The sequence below is a fragment of the Dipodomys spectabilis genome, unplaced genomic scaffold (genome assembly GCF_019054845.1).
Source record: "Dipodomys spectabilis isolate Male_0828 unplaced genomic scaffold, ASM1905484v1 ptg000049l, whole genome shotgun sequence".
Classification (NCBI taxonomy): domain Eukaryota; kingdom Metazoa; phylum Chordata; class Mammalia; order Rodentia; family Heteromyidae; genus Dipodomys; species Dipodomys spectabilis.
This window is the reverse complement of record NW_024870726.1, coordinates 976,222-995,271: the sequence shown is the minus strand read 5'-3', so window position 1 is coordinate 995,271 and position 19,050 is coordinate 976,222. Positions and strand designations below refer to the sequence as shown.

At 50.7% G+C, this 19,050-nt stretch overlaps 1 protein-coding gene across 2 annotated transcripts in view; it reads right to left on the bottom strand.

The window, feature by feature from the left end:
- Agap1 (ArfGAP with GTPase domain, ankyrin repeat and PH domain 1) overlaps positions 1-19,050 on the bottom strand; it is a 474,515-nt gene that overhangs the window by 170,165 nt on the left and 285,300 nt on the right. The gene's annotated exons all lie outside the window — the stretch shown is intronic.

The window sequence follows — 19,050 nt, the reverse complement described above, 5'->3', positions numbered from 1 at the left end:
CAGGATGAGGGCACAGTACAGAGGAGGAAGTACTCAACAAGGTAACCAAACATGCCCACCATTCTTTGTATCTTTGGTATCTGAAAAGGGAAATGACAGCTCTTTTTAGACCATTGATTGCTTTCTTCCTCTCTTACATATACAATATAATACACACAATGTTCAACACCTTTCCTCTTGTGGCTGGTTTGTAGAACTGAACTTTCAGATACTGGTGGATGCCAAACTACTTCAATAAACAGGAGACAAAGTCCCGACGAGCTAATGATGGGCTGTCACCCCTTTCGCATAATTAAGTCACTTGCACAGGAAACACCGGAGGAATACTATTTCAAAAAAGGTAACCTATGCTGGGCACCGATGGCTCACGCCTGTAATCCTACTCAGGAGGCTGAGATCAGAGGATTGCTGTTCAAAGCCAACCCAGACAGTAAAGTCTATGAGACTCATCTCTAATTAAACACCAGAAAACTGAAAGTGGAGCTGTAGCTCAAGTGGTAGAACGCTAACCTTGAGCTGAAGAGCTTAGGGACAGCTAAGTTAACCTAAACTTCTTATCTAAAAGTAATGTATTTTTGTGCTGGTCCCGGGGCTTGAACTCAGGGTCTGGGTGCTGTCCCTGAGCTTTTGGCTCAGGGCTCAAGGCTAATGCTCTACCACTTGAGCTGCAGCGCCACTTCTGGCTTTTTGGTGCTTAATGGGAGACAATAGTCTCACCAACTTTACTGGCTGGGCTGGCTTTGAATTGCACTCCTCAGATCTCAGCCTTCTGAGTAGTTAGGATTACGTGCATGAGCCATTCATGCTAGGATTTTAATTTTAGCTTATTAAAACAAAAATTCCATGTTTAATATTTAATGGATGAACTGTAATTTACTGAATCATTGTTTTGGGGGGAGGAGGAGGCAGTACTGGAGTTTGACTTCAAGGTCTTGTGCTTTTTAGGTTGGCACCCTCCTACTTGGGCCACACACCAGCCCTTTATATTTTTGCCATTTCTCAAACAGGTCTCACATTCATGTCCAAAGCCGACCTGGACTATAAGCTGTTTATTAATTCTCATAGGCTGGGACAACAGTGTACTATAGGCACTTTTTAATGTTTTTTGCCAGTACCAAGGCTTGAATCAGAGCCTAGTACCTGCTTGTTCTCTGTGGCACTCTTCCACTTGAGCCACGCTTCCAATATGGCATTTTGCTGGTTAACTGGTGATGGCGTCTCCTGGACAATACATTCTATGTGGCTTGGCTCTGACCTGCAATTTTCCTTATTTAGCCTCTGGAGTAACTACCATTACACGTGTGAGCCACCCCTGCCTGGCTCATGTCCAGATTTCTGTTGGTTAAGATGAGGATCACACTAACTTTTTGGCCAGGCTAGCTTCTGACAGATCCTTCTCAATGTTTCCAGCAGCCAGGGTGACAGGCCTAAGTCTGGTTTAATGCCATCCTATCAGAGCTGGCAGAAAACCATCCAGAATCTGAAGCCAATAGTTATTGAAGTTGCAATTAACCCAGTCTTCCTTCAATGACCGATAAGGATACCTTCTGGTTTAATCGCCATTCCCAGCACAAACGGTCTACCATGTACACACTTCCCTGAGTGAAGAAAGTGAAGGGCCACCTCCAAGCCAAGTGGGGCCAGGACCTGGACCTCTGGCTCTCTCCTTCCCAAGTCACATCCCCAGGCTCTGTCCACCCAAACTGCTTTCGAATTCCCATTTGTGCACAACAGGAAGTCCTCTGCTGTACACAATTGAGAAAGTTATCTGTCTACTGCTGGCTAGTCTAACTGGACTTGGAGCGAAGTTACACGTCCGGGAAGAATCGAGCAGAGATGCCTGTGATTGTCCTCTGGAGCTCGCCAGCCTCCTCCCCACGGACTGCATCACCTATGCATTCTCATGCCATGCAACTAAGCTCGTGTTCCAATTAATGATGATGATATGGTTTTATTTACTGACATCATAGCCAAGCTTCACAAACAGCAGACTAAGGCCTGCTTGGGGCCCATTACACAGTTGTTGGGAGGTTTGAAAACAATTCATAAACGAACCTTCGAGAGACCATCTCTACAAGTTCTCATTGAAAACATCATGGAAAAATGTAGCATTCTGTGATTTTTTTTTTTTGCCAATTTAGTAAGCCCTTGTGATTCACAGATTTATCACATGGTTTTGATCAAATGCAGTTATCAGTATATGGATAGAAATTTAAAATAAAAAAATGCAAATGCCTATGCGTATCATATAGCTCAATTGATGGAAGAGATCTCAGGCCTGTTATTGTCACTTAAGCTGAAGTTGTGTGATCTCTGGAGTGTTTCCTTGTTCTTAGTTCAAAAAAAAAATCTGCCTCCCCCAAAGCAAATGCCCTCCCCCCCCCAAAAAAAGAACAAGGAAAATGTTATGGTGGCACTCTCAAGTTAGAGTATACATTCTTTGCTTGGGTGAGGTGATCAAGGTAAAAATGTGAGATCTGTTGAAAGGAGCAAGTGTTTACTGGAAGTTGGGTGGCATTATGAGGACATATATGCAGTACAGCATTATGCGATACTGCATATATATAATATATACAATATATGTAATATATACATATATTGTATATATTATATATGCTATATACCGCACCCAACTCTGCATCCTGCCACGCCTGGGTTTTCCTCCATGGCGGGCTCCTTGGAACCAGGATGTCTAAATGCAGTACTGTGGCCAACAAATGAAGCACAGCAACAGAGGCTTTACTGTGTGGCGTGAATGATGGGAGGAGACGGCCACCTGCCGCCTCACTGTGAAATTATGGCGTTCCCTTCCTCAGGTTTTTTCAACAGAACAAACCTCATCTACGTTCTTCTGTGGGTTCACCTTTCTTTTTTTCTATCAGCTATTTCAGATAGAATTTCGACAATACCAGGGGCTGAGGGTCACCGGGGTGTCACTGGAAGATGAGAGCTGATCAGGCCTTTGGAAGGCTCTGTCCTGTCCATTCAGACAAATGTGGCTTCAGGGACACCCCGGGCTCTGGGCGGATGGTGGCAGGACCCCAGGGCTGGCGGTGGGCACTGTCATGAGCGAAGTCTCCACTCCTAATTGGAAGCAGCTAATTTGGAGGCATGTGAAGAGATGACTTCATAGTTTTCTGGGAAACTAAATAAGCCTGATTTATTGTGATGCTGGGAAAAGGAAGATCCAAATGCTGGCCATGGTAAATGAACTCTTCGTCTTGCTGTGGGGAGGAAGCTGGGATGCCAGGCGTGTTCCTGTGCCCGCCTCTGGACAGCTGGCTCTGGGAGCTGCATTTCTATCTCGGAGCCTCGGCCCGGCTGGCTTTGCTGTGTGCGCCTCCCCCTTTCCTCCCAAAGACCGCAGAGGAGACGAGAGCCACTGTCCTGCCTGCTGCCTCCCAGCTGCGGCGGCGGAGCGGGGCAGGGCAGGTGCAGAAAGTCTTCCCCTGAGAATCCAGGCCTTGCCAGTCTCTTCTCTCTTTCTTGTCTCCTGAAAGCCACAGGGCAGCCAGGCTGGGGGCGGATGTTCCCTCAGGGCAGACCAGAGGCACGGCTGTGACCAGCAATGGGGAAGAGCATGCCTAGCCATGGTCCCTTCATTCCTGCCCCAAAGCTGGGCTGCCCCTGTGTGTCCCACCGATTGGCTGATCTAACCCCACTGTTGAGAGCCACTGCCTCTTCCTTCCAAAGCCCTGGGAAGGGAGGGGCTCCGTGAGGGGCCCTAGCGGGGTCACTGTCCCACAGGTCCCCACACACGCCACAGGTGTTCCCCAGATCCCCAGGTGTCCAGCTGGGCCTGGATAGCCGTGCCAATCCCTCCCAAATGCCTGCTGTGTAGCAGGCGGGTATCATTCTTAGGGTCCTCAGCACATACCCCCACTGCATTCATTTGCTGTGCCCGGGGGCAGTGGGCCCTACCCTCAACGGTGAGCATCTCGAGGTGGAGGAGCGCCAGGAGCCCGGGCGACACCGGCCTCCACCCAGCCGGCACATTTCAGGCAGGGGGCTGCTGCCAGCCAGAGCAGGCCAGACCTGCTGGCCACATGCGGCCACGGGCGGGACAGAGGTAGGACAGTCTGACCTCGTCCTGCCATCCATCTCCAAAGCAGAGGAGAGGAACCTTCCTTCTGCCGGGGCCATGTGAGTATCTGTAACATCCTTCTTGAGCGGAAGAACTACAGTATGAATACTGACGAGTGGTTGTGGGCGGGTGATGCCTCATTTATCGCCCGAGGGCCTGAAACTGCCCCCTGCCGTGAAGAGTCAGAAAAGCTGGGCTCCTGCTCAGTTCCCCGTGGTAACATCCTGGCAACAAGTCCATGTGACACCGGCCAGTGCACGTGCGGCTGCTGGTCGAGTTCTTGCAGGCTTTGCGCTTGCCACCTCTGGCCCTGAGTCTCCATGCTGCCTGGGGGCTCCTGTCCTAGAAGTATCACAGGATGAGCAGCAGCTGCTGGCCAACACAGCGGGGAGGGGGGTAAGGGGGAGGGCGCGGGGGGGGGGGGCTCCATCCTCCCACCCACAGGGCTCCGCCAGGCTGCAGGATCCGCAGGCACGTCTTCACGGATTCGGTCGCCGCACTTCTTCCTTCTCCTCTCAGACCAGCTGGCTGCCCTCGTCCACGCTTCCTGACTGGCCCCGTCAGTCACGAATCCCGCATTCCCGACCGGTCCTATCTCGAAGTCTGTCGCGACACAGGTGATGCAAGAATAGAGCTAGACCCAAGCGCGAGTCTAGCTTTATTTAGAGAAGAGTTCTCCAGAGGCGCCAGCGGATACAGGTTTCAAGTGGGTCTGGCTGAAGTCAAGGTGGAGTTGGGCAGCTGGCTCAGCAGCACTCTGCTGTGGAGATGCAGAGGGTCGGCCCTCGCCCAGGGAAGGTCAGCCCGACCTTAACAGGGCCCCAGGGGCCTGAGCGCACCTTCACATTTGAGCCACACTGGAGCTCAGTCCTGTTTGGGACTTCTCTAAGAAGCTTCTCCTCTAAGCAAATGTTTAAAGTTCTGAGTGCTTTCTTCCCCTTTCTAATGGCAACCACAAGTAATTTAAGATCATGACAGAGTTGCATTGCCCAGGTTGGCATTTATGATTCTCCAGTGTCATATGGGCAGAGCTCGTTCCCTGACCAGGAGAAAGCCCAGATGGCCGTACAACAGGCAGCACGGAGCAAATGGCTTCTGTGAGTGCAGGGATGTGAGGCACGTGGGCCAACACGTGCACCGTCACAGCCACGCAGAGGCCAAAGAGCCTGAGCTGCGGGAGTCAAGGCCACTGCCTGTCGCCATGGTGATTCTGTCTCAGCAAAATAACATCATCCCTTCAAAGTGTGGCTTTAAACTTCGCTTTTGTACAAGGTGTCAGTTACAATTAATCTCAATTATATTTGGCTTTCTATTTACGTAACAGCAATCAATGCAGAGCGCTAAAACTTAGTGCTATGCTTACAGACAATCGTTGACTATTGTCAGGAAACAGTTCAAGTCAATGTTGGAGAGCATCCATGAAGTTTTTGATGTTTTAAAGGACTTCATATGGCTCAGACAGACATGGGAAAGATTGATTGGTCTAGGACAGATAGGGTTAGCAATGTATCCGCCTGGAAAGACAGGAAGGAGATGTGTGTGCGCACGAGAGAGAAATATTGAGCAAGTACAACAGGACTGAGATACTTGTTAAGTTGGGTGGCAAGGGACATGAGAGGGAAAAGACTGGGTCACCCCGCCTGCCACTGTGGGTTTGGAGGTGTCACTGCTAAGGGATGGGGGAAGGCACAGGACATGGGGAGAGGGGGAGGGGGAGGGGGAGCTTAAGGGGGAAGACAACCACATGCAAGGCCCAGGGCCTTGACCCCAAACTATCAGAACCCCCCTGGGAGGAACAGTTACCTGTCACCCAAAGTACCCTAAGAATCACTGAGATGACCATAAACCAGGCCCATTAGTTTGCTCTCTTTAAAAATAATGTGCTTTTACTATTTCATCACTTTACATGCGTTGATAATGCAAGGGCTGCATTCCCTTAAGAAAACAAACCAAGTATCAGTTCTTCAGAGGAGGACCTGTGGAAGTGCACACTGCTGATGAGACGGGGTGGGCGGGGCAGCAGTGACGGGAGCTCCAGATGTGCCCAGGTACCACACACGGGTCCAACTGCTGCCCGGGCTGTGGCTCTGACACATGACAACGACTTTTCAGGGCAAGAAACTTTTGTTCTGCAATATGGTAAGACATAAGTCTCATTGAGTCACTGGTACATATATACAAATGATGAATTCAGTTTTTGAACTGAATAAAAAGGCATTTACGGGCTCGGAAGGTGGCTCAGTGGTAGCGGGTTTGCCTTGAGCCATGGGTTCGACTCCTCAGCACCACATAAGCAGAAAAAGCCAGAAGTGGCACTGTGGCTCAAGTGGTAGAGCACTTGCCTTGAGCTGAAGAGCTGAGGGACAGCACCCAGGCCCAGAGTTCAGGCCCCAAGACAGAAAAAAAAAAAAAAAAAAGACATTTATCAGGGCTGGGAATGTGACTTAATGGTAAGAGTGCTTGCCTTGCATGCATGAAACCCTGGGTTCGATACCTCGGTACCACATAAACAGAAAAAGCCAGAAGTGGTGCTGTGGCTCAAGTGGTCGAGCATTAGCTTTGAGCAAAAGCAGCTCAGGGCAGTGCCCAGGCCCTGAGTTCAAGCCCCAAGACTGGGGGTGGGGGTGGGAAAGGACACATACCAGTTTGAATAAAAATTAGAAGTTCCTAGTGTACTTGTCTTTTATAAGATATTTCTATCTGATTCTGAGGATAATCAGAAAGCTGTAAAAGTAACTGTATATACCAGAGGGCAGTGATATGTGTGTTTTGCCATCCACAACTAACACAAAAGCATACAGCTGCCCTAGAATTCCTTTCTTGGAGTCCCACATGCAATTTGATGGGAACTACAAGACAACACAGCCTGGGCACGAAGGCCATGCCCTGCAAGGAAGAACAGCAGTAAGGAGCTGCGATCACTGACCACAGCTGTGTGGAGGGGTATGTATCAGAAAGCACACGGGCACAGTGGTCAGAAAGATCTGGCCCTCAGGGCCTAGAGAACAATACCCAGGCCGAAGCCTGGCACGTCACGTGACATAGAAACTCTGGGCTGACATCAGTGGCCCCAACGCATTGTTCTAGAAAGTGAAGGCCTGTACAGAGACTACACAAAGGCCAAGAAGGGCTACTTGCAGCTTCACCTTCTTAAAGACAAGAAAGCCTGTGGCCCCAGACTGGAGATTAACACCTATAGAGCACTCATGCAGGTGAACCTTTAGGAAAAATACTGTCTTTCAACAAGTGTGTGTGTGTGTGTGTGTGTGTGCGTGTGTGCGTGCATGTGTGTGTATGTGTGCGTGTGTGTGTGTGTGTGTGTGTGTGTGTGTGTGTGTGTTGGGGGGAAGGCAGTAGTACCAGGGTTTAAACACAGGCCTTACGCTACCCTGGCTTGCTTGCTGGTTATTTTGGACACAGACTCAAACTTCTCTGCCCTGGCTAGTTTGGAACTGTGGATCCTCCAGGTCTCAGCCTTCTGATTAGTGAAGATGACAGGCGTGAGCTTTTAAAGACACTTCTTCCAGAACACGGCGAGACTGGAGCTCTGCCATGTGCAGGGACAGTGCTGAGCTCAGATTTGGGATGAGAAGTTGGCTGGAGCCTAAGCGAGGTGACCTGGGGGCTTGTGAGGGTCCCGGGAGGCGAAGCGTGAGCCTGGGGCATGGGCAGCAAGCGTGGTCTGTTCTTTGCTCTGTACAGCGTGCACACAGTTCGCCTGTGGGGCGAGGCTGGCTTTTCCCTCCATACCACTCAATTCTGAGGAACCACAGAGGCCCTTAAAGCCCCGGTGAGGTGTCCTGCCACATGACTATGCAAGCCAGGCTGCTTCTTAGACCAGATTCCCCCAAAGCAAAGAGTCCAGTGCCTAACTAAAAACCAACAGAGGAAGAGGTGCCCTTGCCTTTCAGATGACCTTCTACAGACGCGCTGGGCCTCCACGCGTCTGCCAGCCTGGGCTCTCACTCATCTCTATAAACAGTTCATTTAAAACTTTTAGAGGACGCGAGGCCACAGTCTGTGAGCCAGGAGATGACAGAGGCCGAAGGCTCCTGCCTGTCTGGAGACGCCGGCCGGCAGCGCAAATGGCCCTTATGATTCTAAGTCTCTTTGAGCTGCTGTAACCCAGGGCAAAACCGCGCGGTGGAACGTCAAAATGCATCCTCCGTCCATCTTTCAGATGCCACTTTGGTACACATGAAAACAATCTCTGCTTAAGATCGCCTAGCAGTCACAGAGAACGCGTCCACTGCAGAGGTGCTCTAGCTTTACTTAACGCTCACGAAGTCTCAGTGTTCATGGAAGACGTCTTGAAAACTCTATCAGAATCATCTACTCGGAGCCAGGAGTGTGCCCCGCATAAACAAGGTGGGTTATCTTACAGAAAGGTTATGGCACCTGATTAACAAGGCTAGTCCCAAGATAAAGAAAAAGATACCCAGACACAGAGAGGTCGTGTGACTTGTCTAATTTTTACGGCCAGGGCGACTCCCAGTGACCCATGCCTCACGGCTTGGACCCCTGTGGAAATACATCCCTCCCAGAGGGGGCCAGGAATGTTTTGCAGGCCCTGAAGACCAGCCTACCCAGTGGGACTCAGTGGCAATGCTGGGAGAAATGATAAAATGACTCTTAGTGGTAGAAGACAAGAAAAGAGGGCTGTTTTCCACGCTGGGGAGATGGAAAAATGGGAGCATGGCCAGCACTGGCTGGGCCCCGGGCAGTTGGCTTGGACTGGCAGAACTCAGAGAGGTCTGTGGAGGCCTGAAGAAGCACCAGCCAACCGCACGAGGGGCCAAGCTCTGCCCAGGGAGAACCCCTGGCAAATATTCAGCCTGTGGCTATGTGCCATGCAGCCACGGTGCCCCGAGCCTGTATCTGTCCGTAGGGCTTCCACATGGGTGCTGACAGCGCCAGCAGGAGGATCGGGAAGAGGTCACGAGTTTCTAAGCAGAATTAGGGAAGACATTTCCAATCCCACCACTTTATTTCTTGATGATAAAAGGTTTAACAGTGCTAGCCTTGGTGACCAGCCAAATCCCAAGAGTAAGCCTGGACTCGGAGTGAAGGTCAAGGGTGGGCGATGCTGGGATAGGACCTCAGAATGCGGAAGGACCCTGTCTGTGGATCAACGTCTGGATGGGCTTGTGGATTGTAGTTTGGAACTACAACACACAGGGAAGGCTCAGAGTAGTAGTCGTTTCTGGTCCTGACCCTCAAGACAGGAGGAAGCAAGGTGACGTAGCTAAGCAAAACCAAGCAAAGGTCATCCCCTATGCAAGGGAAGAGAGCGGAGGCCAGGGCCCAGGATGTGCTTCCTGGGGAAGGTCTCCCAGGACTTCTTAGGCCCTGAATCAGCCACATGTGCCCGTCTGGAGGTCAGGACCGCACTGGACCAGTGGCTGCTTTGTCTCTCTGACCCTTCCCACCTTTTAGCACAAGGCTCTCTGTTGGAGTTCTCCTGCCCCTGGGTTACCGGCATATGGTGAAAATGGGGGAGGTAACTCATTTTTGGAGTTCGCTGGTCTTCAGAGAGTGAGGACCAGATTGAAAGAGGCTCATCCCCATGTAAAGATGAGATCAAGGACTTTAAGCCTAAGCCCAGTGCCAAGGCTTGAGATTCTGGGGGCCTTGGGGTGGACGGGTCCCTTCAGTATCTTCAAAATGACCCACCAAAACCTCAGCCCACATGGGCCCTGGGGCCTAGCTCAAGGTAACAAACAGAATGTAATGGAACCTCACGGTGCCAGGTCTAGCCTGAAGGAGGCCTGGAAATCCTGCTGTTATGCCTGTGAGTTGACAAAAGGAAGTCGTGTGCTGGGCTGCAGAGATCACGAGAAGAGGGGGACCTCCCATCACTCCTTGGGGCCAGCGGGGCACTGGCAGAGCCCACTGACCATCTCGTGGCGGCCTCTCACCCTGTACCTCCTCCAGCCACTGCTGCTAACTCACAAGACATGAGTGGAGAATGGCCTTGGAAGAGCAGGTCCTAGAGGGCGCCCTGCTGGGCAGAGAGGAGTTGTCCCTGGTACACAGAGACTCATGGGAAAGCATAAGCTGATGTTGTTCTACGACACTGTGATAGAACTGTGTTGCCTAGAAATGGGTAATGGAAACCCTGGTGTGTGTTTGTGCTCATGACCCTGAGAATCATTCCACCCTCCAGACCACTCGTGTCCACAGTAAGATAACTAAGAGTGTTGTGACAAGTCACACCATTCTTCTTGTTGTCCTTACAAGTGGCCAATGCTGATCTACTTTGTTCTACTTGACTCCCCCCCACCTCTAGGAGGCGGCTTTCGAGGATCTACAACTGAAATGCGGGGACCCTAGGCAGGCAATCCTTGCTTTTCGCTCAGATCTGCTGCTGGGCTGGAGCAGAGAGAAGAATTGTCTGTCTCTGCAAACTCTTTATTTGTCATGTGTATTCTTTGTCTAGTCCCAAGAGGTCATTGGAAGCCAAAAGCAATGCTAAGTGTACAAGCTTTAAATAACTTACAAAGTTAACATAATGAATGTAAGTGCTATCTGAAATCCATCACTCAGTGTTTGCTCCAGCCCCAAGCTATGATAAAACACCACTCATAAATTTATATTAAAACTCTGCTCGATAGCAATTATTTACCAACAAAGATTTATTGACTGCATTAGAGACTGGGGGTCCTTCCCAGGCAAATCAGTCTTTGTGTTGAGTGAGGGGCTCAATGGCGCTGGCCTCTGCTCACGTGAGGATTCTTGTGACACTCTGGGGACACTCCTCCCTGGCGCAGAGCCGAGCTGGGCCGCTGCTCCTTGCAGGCACGCTCAGCCTCAGAGCTCCTACCCTTCCAGCACCTCCCACCTGCTGTAAGGGACCCTGGGGAAGTTTAGGACAGTGGTGTGTGGTTGAAGAACTCTCCTGAACCCTACGAGCTACAGATGGTTTCCTAATCACCAAGCTTAAAGGACAGGATTTTCACCACGTTGAAAACATCCACACACTTTACAAATGCGTGGCGCTTCTGTTCAGTTGGCACCAGTAGTCCTACTTGAGAGACTAGAGTAGGAGGATTAGCTGAACTCAGGAGTTCAGGGGCAGCCTGGGCAATACACCAAGACCCTCTACCTCAAAAATAAAGCCAAACAAAAATACTGCTGTCTGAAATCAATGTGTCTCTTCAGTTGAGCACGAGTGTTACTAAGGGTTTTGTGATTCACATTCAAACTAGTTGAGCTCCAAGGGACACCATAGCCAATCCCTTAATTTCTGTATTTGCATCTGAATTTTTATTTATTTTTTATTTTGTGTCAGTTGTGGGGCTTGAATTCAGGGCCTGGACACAGTCCCTGAGCTTTTCTGCTCAATGTTAGCACTCCACCACTTTGAGCCACAGCCCCACTTCCAATATTTCTATTGTAATTAAGAGCTTTGTTGAGTCAAGGATGGTAATAGACACCTGTAATCCCAGCACTCAGGGTTGTAAATTGGAGGACAGCCCGGGCTACATAAATAGATTATGTCTCAAAAAAAAAAAAGCTTAGCATTGTGACAAATGTCAGAAATAACTTATGAGGAAGAAAGCTTTATTTTCGCTCACAGTTTCATAGACTTCAGTCCATTGTGGTGGGAATGTGTGGAGGAGGAGTCTGTTCACTAAGAAGTGAACAGGAAGCCATGTGCCAGACAGGAAAGGGAGCTGAGGACCTAATACTCCTGTCAAGGTCATGCTGCCAATGACCTAACTACCTCCTAACCACTAGGACACATCCCTAATAACCTAACTTCCTTCCACTAGTTAATGCCCCTAATGACTTCCTCCCACGAGGGCATACCCACAATGACCTAACTTCCTCCCCCTAGGATACACCCTCAATGATCCAATTTCCTCCTACCACACTCTACCCCCTAAAGGTTGTCCACTACCTCCCAATAGCATTGCAGACTGGGACACTTACACAAACCATAGTTAAAACAGCAGCTGACTTAGGCCAAACTGGGGTGGATGAAATTTCATCCATACAAACCTGGGAGTCACAAGGTCTTGCGAGGAGCAAAGCTGAGTACTCTTTGGTAGCCAGCCTCGAGCCTCTCCTCCTGTCTCACTCATCCAGAATAGAAACATGCCCACTCGATTCCTGCCCTCTCACTGTACACAGCTGTTTCTTATGGATGACAAATACACACTTTGCCCAAAGGCATACAAATCCTCAGCTCAGCACCTCGGTGTGGGGTAGACCTTGCCTTCACACACCCTGGCTTAGTAATTCTCACCCTAAATGCCTATCTTTTTCTTCTTCTACGGTAGTAGAATTTGAACTCAGGGCTTTGTGCCTGCTAGGCAAGTGCTTTTGCACTTGAAGCATGCTTCTGGCCCTGGTTATTTTTGGTGGTAAGAGCTTATTTTTGTCCAGGGCTAGCTTGGGCCACTATCTTCTATATTTATATTCCTCCCATAGCTGGGATGACAAGCGTGCACCATCACATCCAGCCTTTTCTCTGTTGAGATGGAATCTACCAAACTTTTCTGCCCAGACTGGTCAAAACCACAATCCTCCCCAGCTCAGCTACTGTGTTGGCTAGGAGGACAGGTGGATTCCACGGTGCCCAGCTCTTGGCTGAGATGGGGTTCTCAAACTTACTGCCCCTCATCCTCCCAAGAAACCATACAGATGTGAGTCTGTGTCAGGCACACACGTCCCTCTTCACAGTAACTCATGGTACCCTGTACCCTCATGCAGACTATTGATGCTGGAGACCCCACAAAACCCGGCTGCAGCCTCCAGCCTGTAGGCCAACGTTGATTTTTCTGCCTTTGTTTGTAAGTGAAGTTTTATGAGAACGCAGCTGAACTCGGTCCTTTCACCCTGTACCACAGAGGTAATGGAGCCTACCGTACCTCTCCTCTGCGCCTTCACAGAGCAAGCCTGCTGGGCACCACTGCAGGAGGGGGAGCTGTGTGGAAGTGGTGGGCAGCCATCTTGGTGTGTATGTCACTCCAGGGGTTTGAATTCAGGGCCTGGATGCTGTGTCTGAGCTTTTGTGCTCAAGGCGAGCACTCTGCCACCTGAGCCATGGCCTCATTTCCAGTGTTTTGGTGGTTAATTGGAGATAAGAGTCTTACAGATGTTCCTGCCCAGGCTGGCTTTGAACCACCATCCTCAGATCAGTCTCTTGAGTAGCTAGGATTATGGGTGTGAGCCACCTGTACCCAGCTTCATCTTGTTTTCAACGGGCAAATTCCATCCTTTCTCCCTGCAGTGCTGTTCTCGCTTTCCATCCTACATCCTGCTGAAGTCTCTTGAATTTCAATTCTGAGCTGTGAGGTCATGGGCTCTAGGCTTCCACAGCTTCTGCGGAAGCAAAACACTACATCTCGTAGGGCTTAGCTATGTCTCCTCCCCTCAAAGTCCTGGTCCCTGGCACCCAAAACTCAACTCTGTAGAGAGAACCTTCACACAGGTAAGGAGGCCAGGGAGGACTCCAACCCTATGGCAAGTGTCCCAAGAGGAGTCCAGCACACACACACACAGAGAAGAGGACCTCAGGGAGAGACAAGGCAAGAAAAGAGGCCTCACAAGGAACCTGCCCTAAAGACACCTCCAGCCCATGGAGTTCTATTATGGCAGCCTGCACTAATTGACAGGCAGCTGCAAGGCAGAAGTGGCGGTGTTCATCAGCACTGCGGAGGCAGCCGGGGGCTGGCACTCACCTCACCAGGCATGGCTACAGGCCCGTAGGCAATTGTGCCATCCTTATCCCTCGGATGCTCGTTCCGGTCTGGACTGCCACTCCCTGCTGCAGGCCTAGCTGGGGTGCCTGAGGCAGCCCAGGGCTAGCACGCCCTAGACAGACACACGGACTGGACTATCTGAGGGCCAGGACTATCTGAGCTGCTCTGCCTTCCAGATTCCCACGTCAGTAACTGGGGGCTGTCCACAAATCATCATCACAGAGATTTCTAGACGCTCTTGATTCTCAAAAGCCAAAACCAAAACAATGCACCAACCACCTAAAAACACAGTTACAGAAATGAGGTGAGGAGACCATGCGGCTGCCCACAGGAGGATGTATGACCAGGCGACCTCCTCGCACAGAGTGTAGGGCTTAACAGGGAAGAGCAAATGCCATAGAAGGGACCAAACTACTGACACACCATGCGCCAAGACAGCCTGTCACTCAAGGTGCAGGAAATGCTCTTCACAGAGAGCAGTCAATCGATGGCACAGAAATCATTTTCTGTGTGCAAGAAAATAATCCCCATTAATTGGCATCCTGGATCCTCAAGTAGAAAACCGTTCAGTTCACACGCTCCGTGCCTAGACGGAAGTTTTGGAGAAAGAAGATGCTTGTCAGGCACAAGCTCCACCAAGCTGCATCGTTTGAACTTTCCATCTGGTTGAGAGCGTTTCCATAGAAACAGCAGGCTTGCCCCCTCCACTGACAGGAGTGCACCCTGGCCCTCTTCCCTGGGACCCCCAGCCTGGCCCCCAGCCTGCTCTGCAGGGGGTGGGGATGGGGTGGGGGTGGGGGTGGGGATGGGTGAGGGATGCGGAGAGGATTCTGGAACTTGAACCAGCTCCCTGGTGACCCCTCCCGCTCCTGGTTGGTAATATTTCTGTCATTCTGCCAGGTTGTCGGGTACAAAGGGTTACACTTTAATTGAGCTGCCAGCACCTCCAGCTATCCTAGAAAGCCCCGATTATGCACGGTGGGGTTAGTGACACACTGGTTATTGTGGATGCTCTATTTGCGAAACCCAAACCCGCACCACACACAGGTCAGCTCACCCGAGCGACCTTCCTGTCATTAGCCGTGTCTATTCCTACCTCACTGCTGAGAAAATCACACAGCGCAGGCTTCAAAGCGCCGGCCGGGACTGGATTCGACCAGGAGCTAATCACCCACAAATCCAGCTCAAATGGCAATAATTGGCTAAACTGCTCCCCTCTCCAGAGCTCAGCAGTAATTTGGGATAATAAAGAGAAGAATTATTCAGCTAACTGCCCCGAAATGTATGCTTTGTGACCGACACACTTCACATTTTAATAATGACGGACAGAGAAAGGCAACTTAATGCAACCTCGACCGAGTAACAAGACCAGGAACAAGGGTGGAGAAGGAAAAAAATCAAGTTTGCTCTACGTTCTCCCCGTTACAAGCCATATTCCTACGGGCAAAGCTGAGGAGATGTGTTTCATGTCAGGCTGAGCCCCTACAGTGGAATCCCAAGCAGGGCTAATGCTGATCAGAGGAATTTTAACATCAGCCGGGGGGAAAAAAACCTCAACCAAGAGAAATGATCATATATTGGGATTCAAAACCAAACCCCCAAATCTCCCAAATTAAGCCATCCCCTATGCAGAGGAAAAAAGCAAGGCTTTCTCACAAGGCCTTTTCTCTTTCTCTGTGCTGTCTCTCACGATGGCTGCAATTCTGGCATCCAGGATGAAGGGTATCTGGAGCAGCTGCTGGGCCCGGCATTGCTGCTGCCCAGTGTCTGGGCATCACCTTCTTCCTGCCCACCCTCTGTGTCCGCCCAGACTGCCCTGCAGGCCCGAACCACAAGCACAAGCAAGGGGCTGGCTCTTGCTATGGCCTGCAAGTGGGCCCGAGTTCTTCAGCTAAAGAGGATCTCAGTGTGTCCAGGTGTCCAGGCACAGCCAGGGGTGGAGGAGACCAAGGCCCCCTGGGAGGGTGAGTGCTCAGGAACATCGCTAACGATTCACGGGCTGCGCCGTGGCCGAGAGCATAGCAGAGAGAAATCCCATAAAACCAACAACAAAAACCTGCGGCTGCTTTATTCAGCCAGTGACCCCTGCATGCCACGGTCACCGCAGGTATCACAGGCGTGCGGCGACTATTATCGATTCCCGTGGGAACGACCAGTTTGTGAGCTCAGGTTGGGTCTGAGAGTCAAAAGCAAACGTGACAGGTAAGCTGCGCAGTCACTTTGTCTGCAGGAAGCATTTATGTGGAGCCCTAGGCACAGGAGATGCATCCTTTGTCCCCCAACACACACTGGTAAATACCTTCTTGGAGTGCAACCTGTTCTCGTTCCCCTTTCATTTCCAGTTCTGGCATTTCATCCTAAGCTGGTTCTTTGGTGCGTTCTGTCGTGAGTCAGGGCTGGCTTCTGTTCAAGTCACACTCTACCTCCGAAGGCCTCACCCCTAACCAGGACACCACAGTCACCTCGCCCTCACCTGCCTTGGCCTCTCAGCTCAAAGGTCCTGGGCCTGGAGACGGGCACTGCACTCCCTCACATGTGTTTAGCTTAGACACCCCCAGTTGAAGGAGGAGGCCACGCCCAGACCCGCCGCGTCCCACAGTGCCTCCAGACAGCAACGCCACAACAAGGAGTCCTGGTGTGGCTGTCTTCAGATGCGCCATATGTACGAACTGCACACCACGTTTAGAAAGCACAGTCCATAGCTTCATGCTGAAGTAGACACTGGATATTCTGTGAGACACAAGACATAGCATTCATGTTCCTTTTTGTCAGCTTCTTTTTATTCTTTTCCAACGCGGCAGTAATGAGAGCTGGAAACTCCCCATTCAGCCTGCAAATGTGTCTACCTGATCCGTCAGTGCAGGCCACACCACACGGGCCTCTGGGGACCCGGCCTTGGCTTCCAGGTTACCAGGTGCCATTCCCAAGGCTCCTCCTTTTGGGTCCCTACACCCCGGTGAACAACAGGTGTTCTCAACGTGTGTGGTGAGTGAGTAACAAATGGCAATCACTACCGTGAACAGAGGCTACCTGGGTGAAGTGGTCTGACTAGTGAGCAGGGGAGGCTAGAGCCATGCTGTGGGTGGCCTTACACCCATCATGGGCAGCACAGAGGGCCTGCCCGGCACGCAGAGCAGATGTGAGACCTGCACAGAGACCCACCATACCCAGGAGGTCTCAATGCACAAACTTAGGTCTAGGCCATGCTGCTGCCCGCCCTCCTTGAGACCCTGGGATCTGCGATGGGGGCTCAGATTCACACGCGCACACACACACACACACACACACACGCATAGACCAGGGCATGTAAGATGGGAACTTACACATGGGTACTACCAGAAGGATCTGGGAAGAGATGGTGCTGGCCTTCCTCCTGGTGAAGATGCCATGCAACAGGTTTAGACCTAAACACTTATATCAAGAATATCTGACGTGCCAAGAGCCTGGCATGCTTAGCGAGCGGGCTCCTGGGCTGCTAGCCACGTTTGTGGTGACCCTCAGAAACCTGGTCCACAGGGCAGCCCTGTAATGTGGGAAATCTGGAGAAGGAAACCTACAGCTGGCCCTGACAAACAGAAGCACAAGTTCTTCCTTACTCCCTCCACTCCAATAATGACCACAATCCCTACCTCGCACTTCCTTATCCCCCTGCTCCCAACCACTCTGAAAATGACAATTCCTGCCTTGACTATGCAGTTCCTTGGATACTTGAGTATCTTCATGAATGGATCAGAAGGCAGACTGGAACCCAACCTCTGGGAAACACATGTGATTAGTGCCGTGTTCCTGAGCAGTGTGCGCACCAGGGCAGCAGGGGCACTGGTCTGGTCCTCGGAGACAGGCACCACCAGGTGCTAAGTCAGCAGGAAGGTGGTCTGAGCTGCGGGAGGCTGGCTCTTGGTTTCTGATGGAGGGGATGGGAACGGGTGCAGGCCAAGTGCCTAGTACTCTCTTCAGGAGTAGCAGGGCAGGTTCTCGATGGTTTTCAACTTCCCAGATGCATCTTTTAAATTTTTTTTTTTATTGTGATTTACTAATTACATAAATTTCACAAGTTTCATAGTACTGTAAGATAGTGATGCCTAGTTAAACTCACAAACACATTCTAACCTTCATGAGGCAAATTGTCATTATCGTGATCTATAGTGTTTGTGAATTCTATGAGCTTTGACAATACAGCTATTTCTTCCACATTGGGTGGAAGATGCCCAGGAGCCCGCTCGCTAAGCATGCCAGGCTCTTGGCACGTCAGACAGTCTTGATATAAGTGTTTAGGTCTAAACCTGTCGCATGGCATCTTCGCCAGGAGGAAGGCCAGCCGCACATTTCTTTCCTTTTGCTCAGTGTCAGCTGTTCCCTCTGTCCCTCTCATTCCCTCCCATCGCTGCCCTTGAGTTGCTTAGTTCATTTTCATCAATGTCCAGTGCAGCTGATGGGTCCCTCTGTTGTATATGGTATATATATGCCATATATGTGGTCAGCAGCATGGGGTCATTTAGTAATGATACAAGATGCGTGGAGGCCCTTTGTTTCGAGTCCTGTTTACTTTGTCTCTCTCCTTACATTTTGTATTTAACATCCACATATCAGGGAGAACATGTGCCATTTGTCTCTTTGCTATTAGCTTACCTCAGTCAAAATGATTTTTTTCCTAGCTCCATCCATTTCCCTGTGAATGCCATTATTCTGTCCTTTCTAGTGGCTTCATAATATTCCATTGTATATAGGTACCACAATTTTTGGACCAGATACAGCGCTTCTCTACAGATTCCAGTGCCTCCCCCATTAGGTCATCTGAGGAAAAGCCCGGTTTCTAGAAAGTACAATCAAATGGGGGCAGATGCAGGGGCATTGCCATCTGTCCACAACTGCTCTCTTGGTGGGCAGGAGCCAAGGCACCTCCTGATCCCCTCACTGACCACCAGGGACACAAATGGGCCTCCTAAGAGACTAGCAGTCAGCTCCTGTGTCCCACCTGCCAGTACTTAGGAGAGTGGAGATGGTTCCGGACCCCTGCCCCACCCCGCCCCTCAGAAAGAGGCTCCCTGTTGAACAGAAGCAGTGTTGTGGCAGCAGTGGTTGCCTCTCGCGGGAAGGCGTAATGTGGCATGTTTCTACCAGACATCTTTTAGGAAAGCGCTCTCTTGGAGGCTGTAGTAGAACAGAGTGTCTGGAACAGTGTATTAATTCAACTCACATCTGGATGAAAGGCCCAGCCCACAATCCAAATGCACACCGGAAACAGACCATACGTAA